Raw genomic sequence first — 15,743 nt, 5'->3', positions numbered from 1 at the left:
GAAAACACTCCAATGTGGCCAAATTAAAATAATTCTGCAAAAAATAGTGGGCTAAAATTCCTACATTTATTGCAAACGTTGGATTGCAGCTGTTATTGCCAAGGGTGGCCCAACCAGTTACTAGGTTTAGAGGCAAACTTTTTCGCATGGGTGATATAGGCTTTGAATAAATCTGTATGCTCAATAAATGGAATGTTCATTTAAAAGCTGCATTTTGTGTTTACTCGTGTTGTCTTGATATTATATTAAAATTAGTCGAATAATCTGAAACATTTACAGTAAATGTGACAAATTAACTGTAGAAATCGATTGAGGGGCAAATATTTTTGCACAGCACTGTTATATATATATATATATATATATATATATATATATATACGCACACATTTTCTGTCCTTTTTCTGGTGTATTTATTTACTGTATATATTCAAAACAGATAAGGTATGGTTCATGTTCATTTGTTGTGTAGACATTCTTTATTTGGGCAGGACTGAAAAAGATGAAATACTATGTGTCCTAGTATTCTCCTCAGGGATATTTCCCGTTTCATATACATAGCTCATTATTGATCTTCACCTTTGGATTTTCCATGATTTTCCCTGGAGGATGCTTTGAAACAGTATACATGACATTTATTTCATGACAAGTACAATATTGTTACTCTCCCTCTAACTCCATCTAGTGGATTTCTGAGCCCATATTGCTACAGCCCTAACTAGAGTCTAGTAGCAACCATCCACCCTAACATTTTGATGTGAAGCAATAACTGTATTTCACTAACAGTAAAAGAAAACCATTGAAGTATTCCCTAGAACCTTCTTAAAATTTTACTTTCCCATTCTTGTTTCTAACGTTCCATTGTGTGACTTTGGACAGGGCTCTATTATCACTCTGTAGCATTGCCGTTCCATCATCGCGTGCTTGCGGAACTACCAATCTGCCATTGATTTAGCTTGTCCTGTACATAACCATTAGATACCGACATACCATGCTGCCATTGCACACATGGTTGTAGCTGTGGGACCAGGTTATTTGAGATCCAAGGCAAAGTTGACACAAATCTTCTTATGCCTAACCTTCGTTCTATCCAATCTTGATGCCTGATTGACTAAATTTGTGTTTACAGTATCCATTCTGTCTAGAGGTTTGATGATTTTTTCAGATCATTATAAATTTCTATTACTCTTCTAATAAAGTAGTTTAGTAGATGTAGCACTCACTTGGTAATGGTAACTTAATTGAAAAGCATTAACCAGGTATAGACTAAATACAGTGAAATCAGAACATAGACTTCTGTCCAACGCCTTTTTCTAGAGTTTATCCATTGATACTGATAGAAATGATTCTCAGAGGTCAGGTACTTACTGTGATTATAAACACATTGACTACCAAGCAATGTAGATCTGTTTTGGCCTGTGTGTTTAAAGTATATGTCACATTTCAATTAATAGGCTCCTGTGGTAATAGTATTTTGTTAACAATGAATTGAAGATCTAGTACAAGAAGGAAAAGTAGTCGAGGGAAACAAACTAAAATGATTTGAGACCACCATTGTCTTAATTTTCCATTGGGTAATTCACTAACATTGTATATAGCATATAAATGTTGCTCAACAACCAATTCATTTTTGTGCAGATGTTTTAAAATGGAAAATTTATGTAAGGATAAAATTCAGGCAATTGATTTCTTAGTTTGACCTGGCCTTTGATGTTATATATATGTTCCTGGAAGGTCGCTGAGTACTCCAATAACATGGGTTGTAGGGTTTTTAACAATATAATTATAACATAATTTTATTTTATCATTTGTGTTAAAAACAATTAGAAGGATTTCCCAAATTAGTGCTTTATGAGGTGTCAATAAGACATAAAACACTGATCAGTTGGGGTCCAGTAGATGGAGCCACAAAATCGTCTGGCAGATGGAGCCCCAAAATACCAAAGAACCGGACTATTATAAGCCTGGTCATTCATGACATGGAGGCCTTGCATGTGCAGTCACTGTGCATTGAGGTAAATGAATGGTCACCTCTCCTTGGACAACCTGGACTTAAACTGATCACTTCTCAGGTCCTACTGATATGTAATAAAACACAAATTTGGAAAACTCTTATATTAAATAATGTGGATACAAACAATATTGGTTTCCAACATTTTCCTTGCTATTTTTTGGTGTTTTCTTGTTTTGTGCTTGGTGAAACACTGATAGTATGTAGTAATTTAATGGAATCTTTACACATATACCTTTAGATTTCCTACCACCGTGTAATCCTTTTTAGGGACTTATGTTTAGATCCTTAGAGACAAATGTCTTCCTAAATTAATCTAAAGAAATGTTTGATGGGCCTGTTCTGCCTTTTTATTGTCTGCACTGCATCTGATAGTACCATTGCATTTTATCAACAGAAGTCCCATAATATCATTCACATTTTAGTCTTCTGTATTCTTCTTAGCATACGTTATCTGTTTTTAACTATAAATTTCAAAGTCCATTGAAAGCAAAAAAAAACATTATCACAGGTAGATTGTCGAACAGAGGGAAGCCGAGTCAATCTCCATAAACAGTGTAGATAGGGCTAAACATTCCCATCGCCGGTGCCTTTATTTAGTCTTACGTTGTTAGGTATTTTAATTCAGAATAGTAAAAGAAAGAGAAAAGCTAATTGTGTTCAATTCCAATTCAAGAGGGAGCATTTCACAATTCTCCTGATGGTTTCATACAAGTATTTGAATGAGAGGATATGGTAAGATACCATGATAAAGATACAATTGGCAAAATAGTTTGTCAGCCATTTTGTTCCAGTAGACTGCCCTGAATCATTAACATACACTCATGTTTCAGAGTAGGACTGAACTGATTCTTACAGAATAGATTCTGTGGTTTGGTCAGGAAAAGTGCATTTTTACATTCCTTTTTCTTTTGGAAATGTAATACAGTTTCTACACCGAGGGCTTAAAAAAATTCTAAAAGATAATGTCCGGTCATAAATTCATTATCTGAAGCTCAGGCGCAACTGGGTTATGCAACAAAACGATGGTCAGAAGCACATGAGCAACTTCACCTCTGAAGGGCTAAAAAAAGCTAAGGATTGGAGTGGCCTAGTCAAAGACCTGACTTGAAACTCAGGTAGGAAGGATCTTAACAGATGGTTTATGCTCGAAAGTGTTCAAGTGTAACTACATTAAAACAGTTCTTCAAAAAAAACTTCTCCACATTGATGTGATAGACGGATCACCAGCTATTGGAAGTGTTTAGTAGGAGTTTTTACAACCAGGTATTACATTTAAGGGGGCATTTACTTTTTCACACAGTGCCCATCAGTGTTACATTAATATTTCTCTTTCAATAAATGAAATCATCATTTACAACTGTATTTTTTGTGGTGTTAATCGGGTTGTCCTTGTTTCAAGATCTGAAACAATAGAAGAAATCAAAAAGAAGGCCAATGCTTTTTACACCATTTTAAGTCAGGAGTGGCGGGTAAAAATGGAATATGGAATATCAGTTGTGTAATAGGTTTGACTACTTTTTACATTCTTTAACTTGACCATTTTCACATGCCACAATGAGAATTTCGTATGTATGTCACTCTGGAGTATTATCCTTAAAGAGATTAAAAGACTATTAAACATAGGAAATACGCAAACAAAATAAATTCCTTGCGTAATCTTCTCCTCTCTTTGATTCTATTTTGTTTGATATTGCAGTTAAAACTAAGAGATATATCAAGAATTCTTCACAGGAGATCAGCTATTACCTCAATCTCCTTCTCACAATCCTATGACTGGTTGTAAGACAACTGACTGCAGTAGGAGTCACCCTCTGTATGCAATAAGTCACAAAGATTGTTAAGCCACACCCCTTTGATTAAGCCCCACCTTCTTTGGTTTACCAATCATAAATGGAAAAGATTGGCAGAAAATTAACCCCAGTTCTATACAGGATTTCAACAAAACATTGTTTCGTAGTGGGCAAGTTTTTCCCCTGTGAACTTTTAGCACTGATTTCTAGGTGTAATGTTGTTTTAAGAGTAGAGTATTGTTCTCTACTGCATTTGGCATTTCTTGATGTGTTAAGTGTAGAATGGCTTCTAGCTTGGGATAAATTGTTGTTCTAGTAACTCATGCCAATACTTCTCAGGCACTTGAAATTAATATGATAAAAATCATCTTAACAAAACTAGTGCCCATACACATTAGATGAAAGTTGGCTAAATCAGCCAATTTTGGCGGAACTAGCTGACGATCTAGTGTGTATGGGGGTTTTCCAATGGCCGACGTTGGGGGAAAGAAGGACCGAGCACGTTTAATTTCAACATGCCTGATCCTTTGTTCTCGTGGGAGACAAACTGCTGCCAGAGGAGTCTGTCAGAGGCTTATTCCCTCTCCCCATGAAAATAAACATGCAAGTTCCGCAAAGCCAACAGTGCATGTTAATGATGGAGTCTATAACAATGGCTGTCGCAAAAGAGCTATATCAGCTATCTAAAGTGTACGGGCCCCTTCTTCCTTTATTTAGGGGGGGTCAATAAAATGATGTGTGAATACAAATAAGATATTTTAATAGTACAAGTATATGCTGAGGTTATATGTTCTTTTTAAGGTGTTCCCAATATCATAATCAGCAATAACATAACCATAGTCAGATAATGTTGCACTGTCTCCCTGTTTCTACTATAAAACCAGATTCTACTCTTTTTAGTTTGCCTTTTTTCATTCATTTGTTATTTCTCCTATCATGTGGCCCTGTTTAAAAGTTGCTGTAATTTGCCAATGGAAATGAGAGGAATTTATTAAGAAAAAAAAATGTGTATGTTGTCATTTCAAATTATAGTTATAAAAAGGGATTAGTAAAATACCACATTAAACTTTCCTTCACTACATTTTTGCATTTAAAGGGGTTGTCCCATCTGGACAACCCTGTTTCTATATGCAGCCACCACAATATAACGCAAGACCACCATGTTCAGGTTTCACCTGAAACCTGACATGCCTTTTATCCATCAGCCACCATCTCCATCCATCCATCTATCTATCTATCTATCTATCTATCTATCTATCTATCTATCTATCTATCTATCTATCTATCTATCTATCTATCTATCTATCTATCTATCTATCTATCTATCTATCTATCTATCTATCTATCTATCTATCCATCCAGTTTGTATTTCTGTGTCTTTTTTTTCCCAGAAGATTGGTTTTTAAAATATTTTTTTTTGCCATGAGAAAGCCCTTTTTATACACCTAAGTGTAGTAAATATAGCTTGATAGAGTAGTACGTCTTCAAGAATATGAATCTCACATTGAACCATAATACAGTGATTGTAGACTGCAGAGTAATATATGCTCAGATGATTGGGTTTCCGAGGGAATAGGTTCTGCATTGCAAATGAGCAATGATACGTTCTCATGTTGATTTCATAATCCTACAAATGTATTCTATGTAACCTTTATATTATACAGCAACAATGATGCTTTGATGGAGTACAAGAGAGGAAGCAGAAGCAGAAAATTTGTTCTAGCTGCTAAGTAAGATCCAGTAATTACAAAAATATATTTAATTAATGTTGAAAAATACAACTAAGTGATGTTATTCTACCAACACTCCACCAAAGAAAACGAACTATAATAAATATTTACTCAGTAATTTATATTCAATTTCAAATCAAGAAAACAACAGTGTAAAACAGTGTAAGGCTTCATTCACATCTGAGTTGGAGGCTGCGTTAGGGGCCTCCGTCGTAGACCCGGCAGAGATTACTGGAGAAAATAGCGCAGCATGCTACGCTATTGTCTCCGGTAAAACGACAGACACCCGACGGAACCTATCAAAGTCAATGGGTTCTGTTGGCTGCCGGTGGTATCCGTCATGCAACGGAACAGTTGCCTCCGTTACTCCCTTGTTCTGCTCCTCTGATGGAGCAGAACAACGGAACACACCGACAAAGATGTGAACGAAGCCTAAGAGGCATCAGACAGTTCTACATGTTTTAAAGGGGTTTTCCCACGAGGGACATTTATGACATACCCACAGGATATTTCATAAATGTCAGACAGATGCGGGTCCCACCTCTGAATGGTAGTTACGGAAACAATGTAGCTTGCATGCTACGCTGCTTCCGTAACTGACATTCACTAATCTGAGAGTTATGGAAACAACGTAGCTCAGCAAGTTACACTGTTTCCGTAACTTCCGACCATGTAATCAGGGAGTGGCCGGGAGGCAGCGTGAGCACAAAAAGCTAGAACGGGATTCAGGGGGGTTCCGTTCTAGAGGAAGGTGCGGGTCCCAGAGGTGGGACCTGCATCTATCTGCCATTTATGACATATCCTGTGGACATGTCATAAATGTCCCTCGTGGGAAAACCCCTTTAATTAAAAGGCATAAAAAGAACATAAGTACACAACTTTAGTAAAGCCTCATGCACTCATCTATATTAAAGAGACTCTGTCACCACATTATAAGTGCCCTATCTCCTACATAAGGAGATGGGCGCTGTAATGTAGGTGACAGTAATGCTTTTTATTTAAAAAATAATCTTTTTTCACAACGTTAGGAGCGATTTTAGTTTATGCTAATGAGCTTTCTTAATGCCCAAGTGGGCGTACTTTTACTTTCGACCAAGTGGGCGTTGTACAGAGGAGTGCATGACGCTGACCAATTGGCATCATGCACTCCTCTCCATTCATTTACACTGCACTAGCGATATAGTTATATCACTATGTGCAGCCTCATACACAAGCCCTAACATTACTACAGTGTCCTGATAATGAATACACATGAAATCCAGCCTGGACGTCATGTGTATTCAGAATCCTGACACTTCTGACTCTTTTTTGTGAGATTTACAGCAAAGGATACGAAATCTCGTTTACCTCGTAATCTCGTGAGATTTCGTATCCGTTGCTGGAATCTCACAGAAAAGATTCAGAAGTGTCAGGATTCTGAATACACATGACGTCCAGGCTGGATGGTCATGTGTATTCATTATCAGGACACTGTAGTAATGTTAGGGCTTGTGTATGAGGCTGCACATAGTGATATAACTATATCGCTAGTGCAGTGTAAATGAATGGAGAGGAGTGCATGATGCCGATTGGTCAGCGTCATGCACTCCTCTGTACAACGCCCACTTGGTCGAAAGTAAAAATACGCCCACTTGGGCATTAAGAAAGCTCATTAGCATAAACCAAAATCGCTCCTAACGTTGTGAAAAAAGATCGGTTTTTTAAATAAAAAGCATTACTGTCACCTACATTACAGCGCAGATCTCCTTATGTAGGAGATAGGGCACTTATAATGTGGTGACAGAGTCTCTTTAAGGCTCTGTATGGCTTTGTATGGATCTGTAATACAACACCTATAGAAGTCTAAAGGGCCCTACTGTACCTCCTTATGCCTTCCTGTATGGATATTGAGTTTTGTTCACATAGAATCCTACAGAAAAAAAATAGTAGGATGTTCGCTGTATTATAGAGCTGTTCTTTCCTAGAAGCATCACCTAAGGTAGAATACCCCTGTAATATGGTGATGTACAGAGGCACTGTATGGCGGCACACATAATGCCTACGAGAAGATGTACAGGCTCTGTGCACACAGCTGTGCTTTGTGTATGAGCCCTAGAGGTAATACAAAAGCAGCTGTAGACAACATAAGGGAATAAGGGATCATGGAGTGTGTGATTATTATTGAAAATGATTATGAGTGACCAGAGAGATGGGCTGTGGAGGATGTGTTTTACGTGCGTATGGCATCTGTATTTCATCCATGTTTCTCGTCCGCTTCCTTACTTCACTTTTTTCTTAGCAACTGTCCTTGAAAAACGGACAGCACATGGATGTCGTCCATGTGCTGTCTGTTATTTTCACACACCCATTGATTTCAATGGGCACAGTGGTCTGCATGTAGTGAGTTTTTCGCATCCGACACACGCTCCGTGAAAAAACATGGATGTGTGAATAGCCCGATAGAATTTCATGGATCAGTATGCTCTCTATTGTTAAAAACATGGGCGAGAAACAAGCTAGTGTGAATAAGGCCTCAATTGTGTAATATTGGCCAGTAACACGACACAAATGATTTCAAGAAAACCTTCTTGTAATGAGATTTAAAGACCGGGTTTATTAGAGACATCCCTGGTTGACTGGGATAATGAAGCACTACACTACAGCACTACCCTAATATGTTTTCCAAAATACACATATGACAAATTTAATTTCAATTTCTTAATGACCAATTTCTGATATAATACATAATTCATTTTTTTCTACCCTACAATTCCTATATGTACACTCCTAGATGATTAACTGGAAAATGCATTTGATTTCAGTTACTGAATTCACATTTTGCAACTTATGAGTACTAGATTCTGGATATGGGACATTGATCCGGGGATTTATTCTGGTTTCCATATTTGGAGTCAGGGAGGAATTTTTTCCCCCTAATGAGGCAATTGGCATCAACCTCATGGGGTTTTTGCCTTCCTCTGGATTAACACGATAGTATTATAGGTTGGACTTGATACAGTTTATAAGATCAGCTGTGCTACTGAAATTTTCCACTCCTTTGTTCTGAATCATACCGTGAGTAGCATGTGTCCCCTCACCAGCTGGTCCTAGAGAAAACGGCAGCTGATGCCCACAATTGATCTGTACTTAGTTGCGCCGTATCTTTATTTTTTCTTTTTAATTTTAAACTTAATACATGGTTCTGATTTTGATTATTTTTCCCACAAGCACACTCTGAATATTGCTGGACAGAAGCATTTTTATGCAGTGACTGTTTCTTTTGGTTGCCATTTAAATTATTTATGCCTCACATTTTATTTGTATGGTTATAGTTATTACTGCTTAGACCATAAATAAACATTAGTGCACTATAAATAAAACCGTCACCTTGCTATTTTTATTTTTTGTATTCAATTTCAGGTCCATCACCATGACTACTCTATGTGAAAAGAAAAAAGAAAATATTGTATATCGGACTTCATTATTTTGCCTTTATAATGTTGCCTGTAGCTTTAAATGTATAATATGGATTACCTTACTTAGTGATATATTTTTATTAGATATAGTACATAAACGGTTTCTTCTCTAGTGCTTTCATTGCATATGTCCTGCACACGTCCTTACATACATGCATAGGGCATACAGGATGAGGAAGTAGAACAGATATCTCTCCTATTCTGATAAATTGCTACAATGTATAAATGTCCGCCCCAGATGTAGGTAACTGTATACATATATAGGTACATACATCTGCCTTTGACTCCCATTGTAAAAAATATATATATGTGCTGTGCGGTATACGTTTATTTGTTTTTTGTGCATACATTTGTATTAAAAAGAGTAGTCATCTACCGAAGACTTATATGTGAATTATAGGTATACCAACGTATAGCCAAACATATGCCAAAAACAAACTCATTTGGCTAATAGAAGTCTATGGTCACGTAACACATACTTTGAGAGCATTTCCCAATGTAAATTTGGGCAGGGCAGACATGGAGCATTAAAATTCGCTGTGGTTTCCCTGTCAGCAGATAAATAAAGAAGAATTGGAATTCTCCGTCACAGCCCTGCTACATTACTCCTTGTAGGGGGTGGCCCTTTATTAACCTGTTCCCGACCACCTACTGTTTTTTTATGGCGGGCAGTCCACATCCCGATTCTGCAGCAGTAGGAAAGGCTTATGAGCTCTCCAGTGAGTGCTCATGCTCTAAGCGGACTCCCCTCTTCAATCGGATCACCGGGAAGCAATCGGAGACTGGGGAACTCTCTGCAGTCAGCTCTGGACACCAAGAAAAGGGCTGTCTGTTCTATAAGCCTGCTGTTATGGCACATTATGTGTTGCCCTAACAGCAGCCTGTGTCAAAGAAACACAGTGCAATGTATTAGCATACAGGAGTATAAAATAATATGTAACAAAAAATAATAATCATAATAAAGGAATGTGCACAAAAAAGTCATTATTTATCATAAAATGTATTACATTAAAAAAAAGCCTACACATATTCGGTATCTACACGATCATAATGACCTAAAGAATTATTTAACAGGTTATTCAGTGTTAAAAGTGAACTGAATAAAAAATAAACCATAGAAACAATGCAGAAAATCGCATTTTTTCTATATTCATGCCACAAAAATAAATTACATAAATGACAGTCATTTATTTGTACTCCCAAATTGCGCAGGAAAAAATATAGAATTTGTCCCGCATGAAACAAGGCCTCGTACAGCCACGTCACTGAAATAATAAAGAAGTTATGGCTACTGAAAGACAGAGGAAAAAACGGAAAAATGCAGCTGGTCATTAAAGGGGTTTTTCACCTTCTGACAACTGATGACCTATCCACCGGATAGGTCATTAGTATATCATGGGTGCGGGTCCGACGCCCGGACCCCGCACTTATCAGCCGCTGCAGTGGCCTGCGGGCACCTAATGTTATGGCACATAATGCTATGTACGGAGCCTGGAAGCAGTTGGCTCCGTACATAGCATAGCGGCCGTGCTGCAGAATTGCAGGTCTGCTCCTATTCACTTAAATAGGAGCTTGGCTGCAGTACTGCAGCTCGGGCGCTATTCTGTGGCAGGAGCCAACTGGCCGGCATGTACGTCCGGTGCACGGAGGCACTGGACCAGCTAATCTGTGCGGGGTCCGGGTGTCGGACCCCCACAGATTATGTACTGATGACCTATCTGGTGGATAGGTCATCACTTGTCAGAAGGTAGAAAACCCCTTTAAGGCCTTTTCAGGCCTGGTCATTCAGTGGCTAATTGTATCTTAGACAATTGCTAATTTAACCTACTGTATGTTCATGCATTAGTGTATAGGGAATCAAATGAAATAAATCTTACAGACTGGATAGTTTTCCATAGTTGGTCATCTGACTGCAGGACTAATACAGGACATATCATATAATCACATACACAGTGTTAGAGGAGCCAATAAAGAAACCATTATACGTAAACAAAATGCTCTTGAACTTAGAAAACCCCAATAGGTTGAACACAATTTTCTGCACTTTCGATATGCAATCTCTAGCACGCAGTCATCTGTCATCACACATTCCCGGCTGTACAGTTTTTCCTCTCTGGTAATTGCATTACTGTACTATTTTCTCTGGAAATTGTCTGTAAGTGTTAAATTTGATGTTAAAAACAGAGCTGAAAAGTAACTCAGAAATGAAAAGGTCTGTATGTAGATTAAAGTTTATCTGTGCGTGTTACAATGCTATTACATACAGTATGTTATATGGTTAAAACGGATAATATATGCAATACTAAGTTTCTAGTTTTACGATCTAATAAACATTATAATTTTACCGCTCAGATGATCTGTTATATCAAACTAGTCTATCCGCAGGAAGACGCTCCTCCTCTTCACACAGCGCGTTAGGCAACACACTCTGTAAGGTATGTCCACACGCAAAGTCAAAAAACGGCTTAAAATGACGGAGCTGTTTTCAAGGGAAAACTGTCTAGGATTTCCAGACGTTTTTGTAGTGCAAAAGTTTTTTTAGGCTTTTTTTTAACCGTTTTTGGAGCTCTTTTTCCATTGACACAATGAAAAACAGCTCTAAAAACGGCTCAAGAAGTGACATGCTCCTATTTACGCAGCGTTTTTATTTCGTAATGCCATTTTTCCCATTGAACTCAATGGGCAGATGTTTGTAGGCGTTTAGCTACTATTTTTAAGGCGTATTTCGAAACGTTTACATCCTGAAATACGCTGAAAACTCTGCGTGTGAACATACGCTAAGTGCTGCTTTAACAAGGTTCTACTGGGCTCTATGGTTCCACCATCAACAAAGAAAAGTCGACCAAGATCCCTTTGCCAACCAGCTGCCTTGGAAGATTATCAAACAAAGAGTAGCACTGTATACGTATTCTGTCACTCTTGCCCAAGTTTGGGTTTCGCCATATCGGCTTCTTCTGGGGCATACTTAAGAATGATAAAGTGTTACTGCAGTGCTATTATTGTTACATTTAGGCCAGGACTACACCTAGACTTTTTGTAGAGCTACTGATTGATTTTAACTATTTAGTGACAGCTGGATTTCATGCAACTCAATGTAGTCATCTGGACTGCGATGTAGCTCAATAGCATCAGTAGCACTACAAAAAGTCTATGTGTAGCCCTGGCCTTACAGTTCATGTCATATACCAGTTGCATCAGTCAAATCTATCACTTATACAATTGTATCAACTGTAGACAGAATGGTTTTGTTGCCAATACTGTCAATGCTTGTGGTACAAGTTTACTATTTACTGCTCTTTATATATCATCACAATGTGTTTTATTCTATATTCATAGCTGATTGGTTATCCTTACATTTGTAAAAACAGAGCAGGAATCCTCCTAATGTCATATGATTAAGTCGTTTAATGAGCCAATAAGTAATGCAATCAGATAGACAGAAATAGAAGAGCTTATGACTGGGAACCCTGTCCTGCAATCTGAAACGAGAAGCATTTAGTCATTTGGAACTGACCAACATTTTCACATAGTGAGGAATAGTTGGAGAACGCAAAACACAATTACTTATTATATCATTATAACACTTAATCAAATGAAACATTTCCCTCGTGATGAAACCAGCTATTCTCATCAAAGATGTCCTTAAGTGTTGTTAGAATTAATCATTGCTAAAATTATATTAATGTAAAAAACAAACCTCTAAACCATAAGCACCAGCTGGCTTTAAAGGGGTTTCTTTCAGGAAAAAAAATTAAACATAATATTACACAAAATGATAAAATAATACAATTGTCAATATAGTTATCTTGAGAAATTCTCGTCGTTGCCTTGCTGCCAGTGTACTTGCAATGGGGGCACCTGAAATGTTTTATCAGCAGCAATAGTTTCTAATTATAACGCTTTATTTATAACTGTATTTGTTAGGGGTCTCAACCACCACGGTAGTCCCAAAAGTGGTCCAGGTGTGTCAGCGAGGCTGAAGACTTCACAGTCCTACCGTACTAAGTGCCATCACGGGCCACTGAGAGGCAACCCATTACCATGCAGTTTACTTGTTAGGCCAGACACCTGAGAGAAGATGCTTCAGTCACACCTTGATTCTGCAACCATCTGATATACATGGACCTCCGCAGATCCTAGCGAATGCTACTGCGCTACATTTTGTGACCCAGACTGAGCCCTTAATAGCAGATGGTGAATTGCCAACTGTGATATTTACAGCTCAAGGAAAAGCAACTCGAGAATGGTGACTATAGAAGGCCCTCAGCACCACACCACTCAACAGCCCTCAGCATTTTAGGCAAAAGCAGTTAACGTTCGAGTGCCTTTAAGGGTCACTTTGTATAACAAAACAAGGTAATCTGGTCTCATCCAATTTACGTTAAACTTTGTACATAATGCAAGATGCTCCCAGGGGATAGGGTGAGATTACAGATAATTAGGGGCAGAGGCACAAATACAGGGGTCCAATCAGTCTGGACTCCCCCCAGGTGCCTATAATGATCTATTTTATTATAGGCTGTTATTTATTGAATTTGATTTGCATTATGCAAATCACATCCAATATATAACGCTATTGCCGGCAACTCACGGCTCCCATTCCAGGGTCCTTTCTCCTCCAGGCGCCGCTGCTGCACTGGTTCATCATGCCAAACAGCCGGGGGCAAGGAATGGTAAGTAAATGCTGGGTTCTGAATTTTTATTTTTTGTCCTGGTCTAGTGTCTGATTTATTTAGGGCTCTGGGGTCCGATTTGTTTAGGGAATCTGGTCTGATAGCTGATTTATTTAGGGGTTCTGGGGCCTAATTTATTTTGGGAGTCTGGTCTGGGGTGATTTATTTAAGCGGTCTAGGGTCTGATATATTTATTTAGAGGTCTGGTTTGAGGTCTGAATTAGATTGGTGGTCTGGTCAGAGGTCTGATTTATTTAGTGGGTCTGATTTATTTAGAAGGTATGGTTTGTGGGTTGAATTATTCAAAAGGTTGGTGAGGGGTCTGAATTATTTAGTGGTCTGGTCTAGTATCTGATTTATTTAAGGGACAAGTTTAAGGTCTTAATCAATTTGAGGTCTTGTCTGGGGTCTGTATTGATTTAGTAGTCTGGTCTAGGGTCTACATTAGTTTAGGGGTTTGGTCTGAGGTTTAAATTTATTTTGATGCCTCCACTGCCCCATCATAAATCATTTAATACTTACATGGCTGAGTGTGTGGTACTTTTGTTTTTGTTCTTTTCCACCACCCTAGATGTTATTCCTGGGTAGCTAGCCATCAGAGCATGACGTACTGGTCACTGTGGGACCTCCCTCACACAGCCTCTGTCTCCTCTCAGTGTGACTCTCTGCAATCTGTGCTCTCCAATACATTGACAGGACCTGTGCTGTTGAAACCTCACTGCAGCCTCAGGATACTTCTGCTGGACACTGGAGCCACTTTCTCTGCTTCACACTGCGCAACTACTTGGTTTTTCTCTCCAAAAAACTGCTTCCTAGGTCACCCTGGTGCTAGACACGTCCTGTTCTGGTTGGCAAATGGACATACATCTCGACCTGTCAACCAGGTAGAGAAAAATTAAAAGAGGACAGCCAGTAGAAAGAAATACATGGGAGATGCAGAGAAGAGAGAAAAGCTAACGCTACAGAAGACTCTCAATCAGTATGTACTCATCACTTCCTTACATTCGTATCCCCCACCGCATCCGTTTACTTTCCTACATGATGACTACAGCCAGGCATGGCCCACTATAGTGATGTTGCATTGGCCGTCCCTCTCACATGGTACGTACATCATCATATGTGAATCTATGTGGTGAGGGACCTAGACCGCAGCAGCGAGGGAGTGGTGAAGAATTCTATATTAAAGGGGTTGTCAACTTTTGGACATTCCCTATTTGTTAGAGGGGTCTCTTGATAAGCTAATCACAAAGTGTCATCCCTGCTAGGACCCAGAGTGATAAACTGTAATCTGTGGGCATCCTGGCAGTAATTGTTCAATTTTCCTGCAGCACCACCACAGGGGAAATGATACATTACATAGTTCTCATTCAAATCAATGGGTTGTTGGTGTAATGCAGGACAGGACAGGTCCTCCAGAGTGGGACGCTCTTTGTAATTACAAAGATGAGGATCTTGAACAAAGGAAACAGAAAATGTGGTTTCTAAACTGGACATCTCCTTTAAGCGTTTTATTATTTTAACATAATGGGCAATTTTGTTATATTAAATAGGCTGTTCAGTTTGGACAACACTAAGCCAGCAGCTACTTCCTTCAATGATGATATGATGTGTGTATTTATAAAATTTTAGGAATACCTGTTTATTTCTACACCTATTATTCCCAAAGCAGAAAAAGCCTAAACATAGTTATATTTTAGATAAATCCTCATTAAATAGTATGGCTCCATAAACAACATTGAAAAAACGTCATCAAAGACTGCATCAAAAACTGGATGTGTGATTACAGCTTTAGTGCTTGCACAGACGTGAAAAACACATGCCTCACGCAAAGCACACTGATGCTAATATACAACGCACACTCATGGCACACGAACATGAAATGTAGGAAAAACGCTGCGTTTTTTGCGCGTGCAAATCGGACACGCTCATCTGAATGTAGCCTTAAGAGGTAATTAGCGTTTCTAGTAGTGTTCCTATGAGGGTATGTTCACACGCAAACTCAAAAATGTCTGAAAATACGGAGCTGTTTTCAATGGAAAACAGCTCCTGATTTTCAGAAGGTTTTTAGCCACTCATGATTTTCG

The sequence above is a fragment of the Rhinoderma darwinii genome, chromosome 2 (genome assembly GCF_050947455.1).
Source record: "Rhinoderma darwinii isolate aRhiDar2 chromosome 2, aRhiDar2.hap1, whole genome shotgun sequence".
Classification (NCBI taxonomy): Eukaryota; Metazoa; Chordata; class Amphibia; order Anura; family Rhinodermatidae; genus Rhinoderma; species Rhinoderma darwinii.
This window is presented reverse-complemented; position numbering follows the sequence as displayed.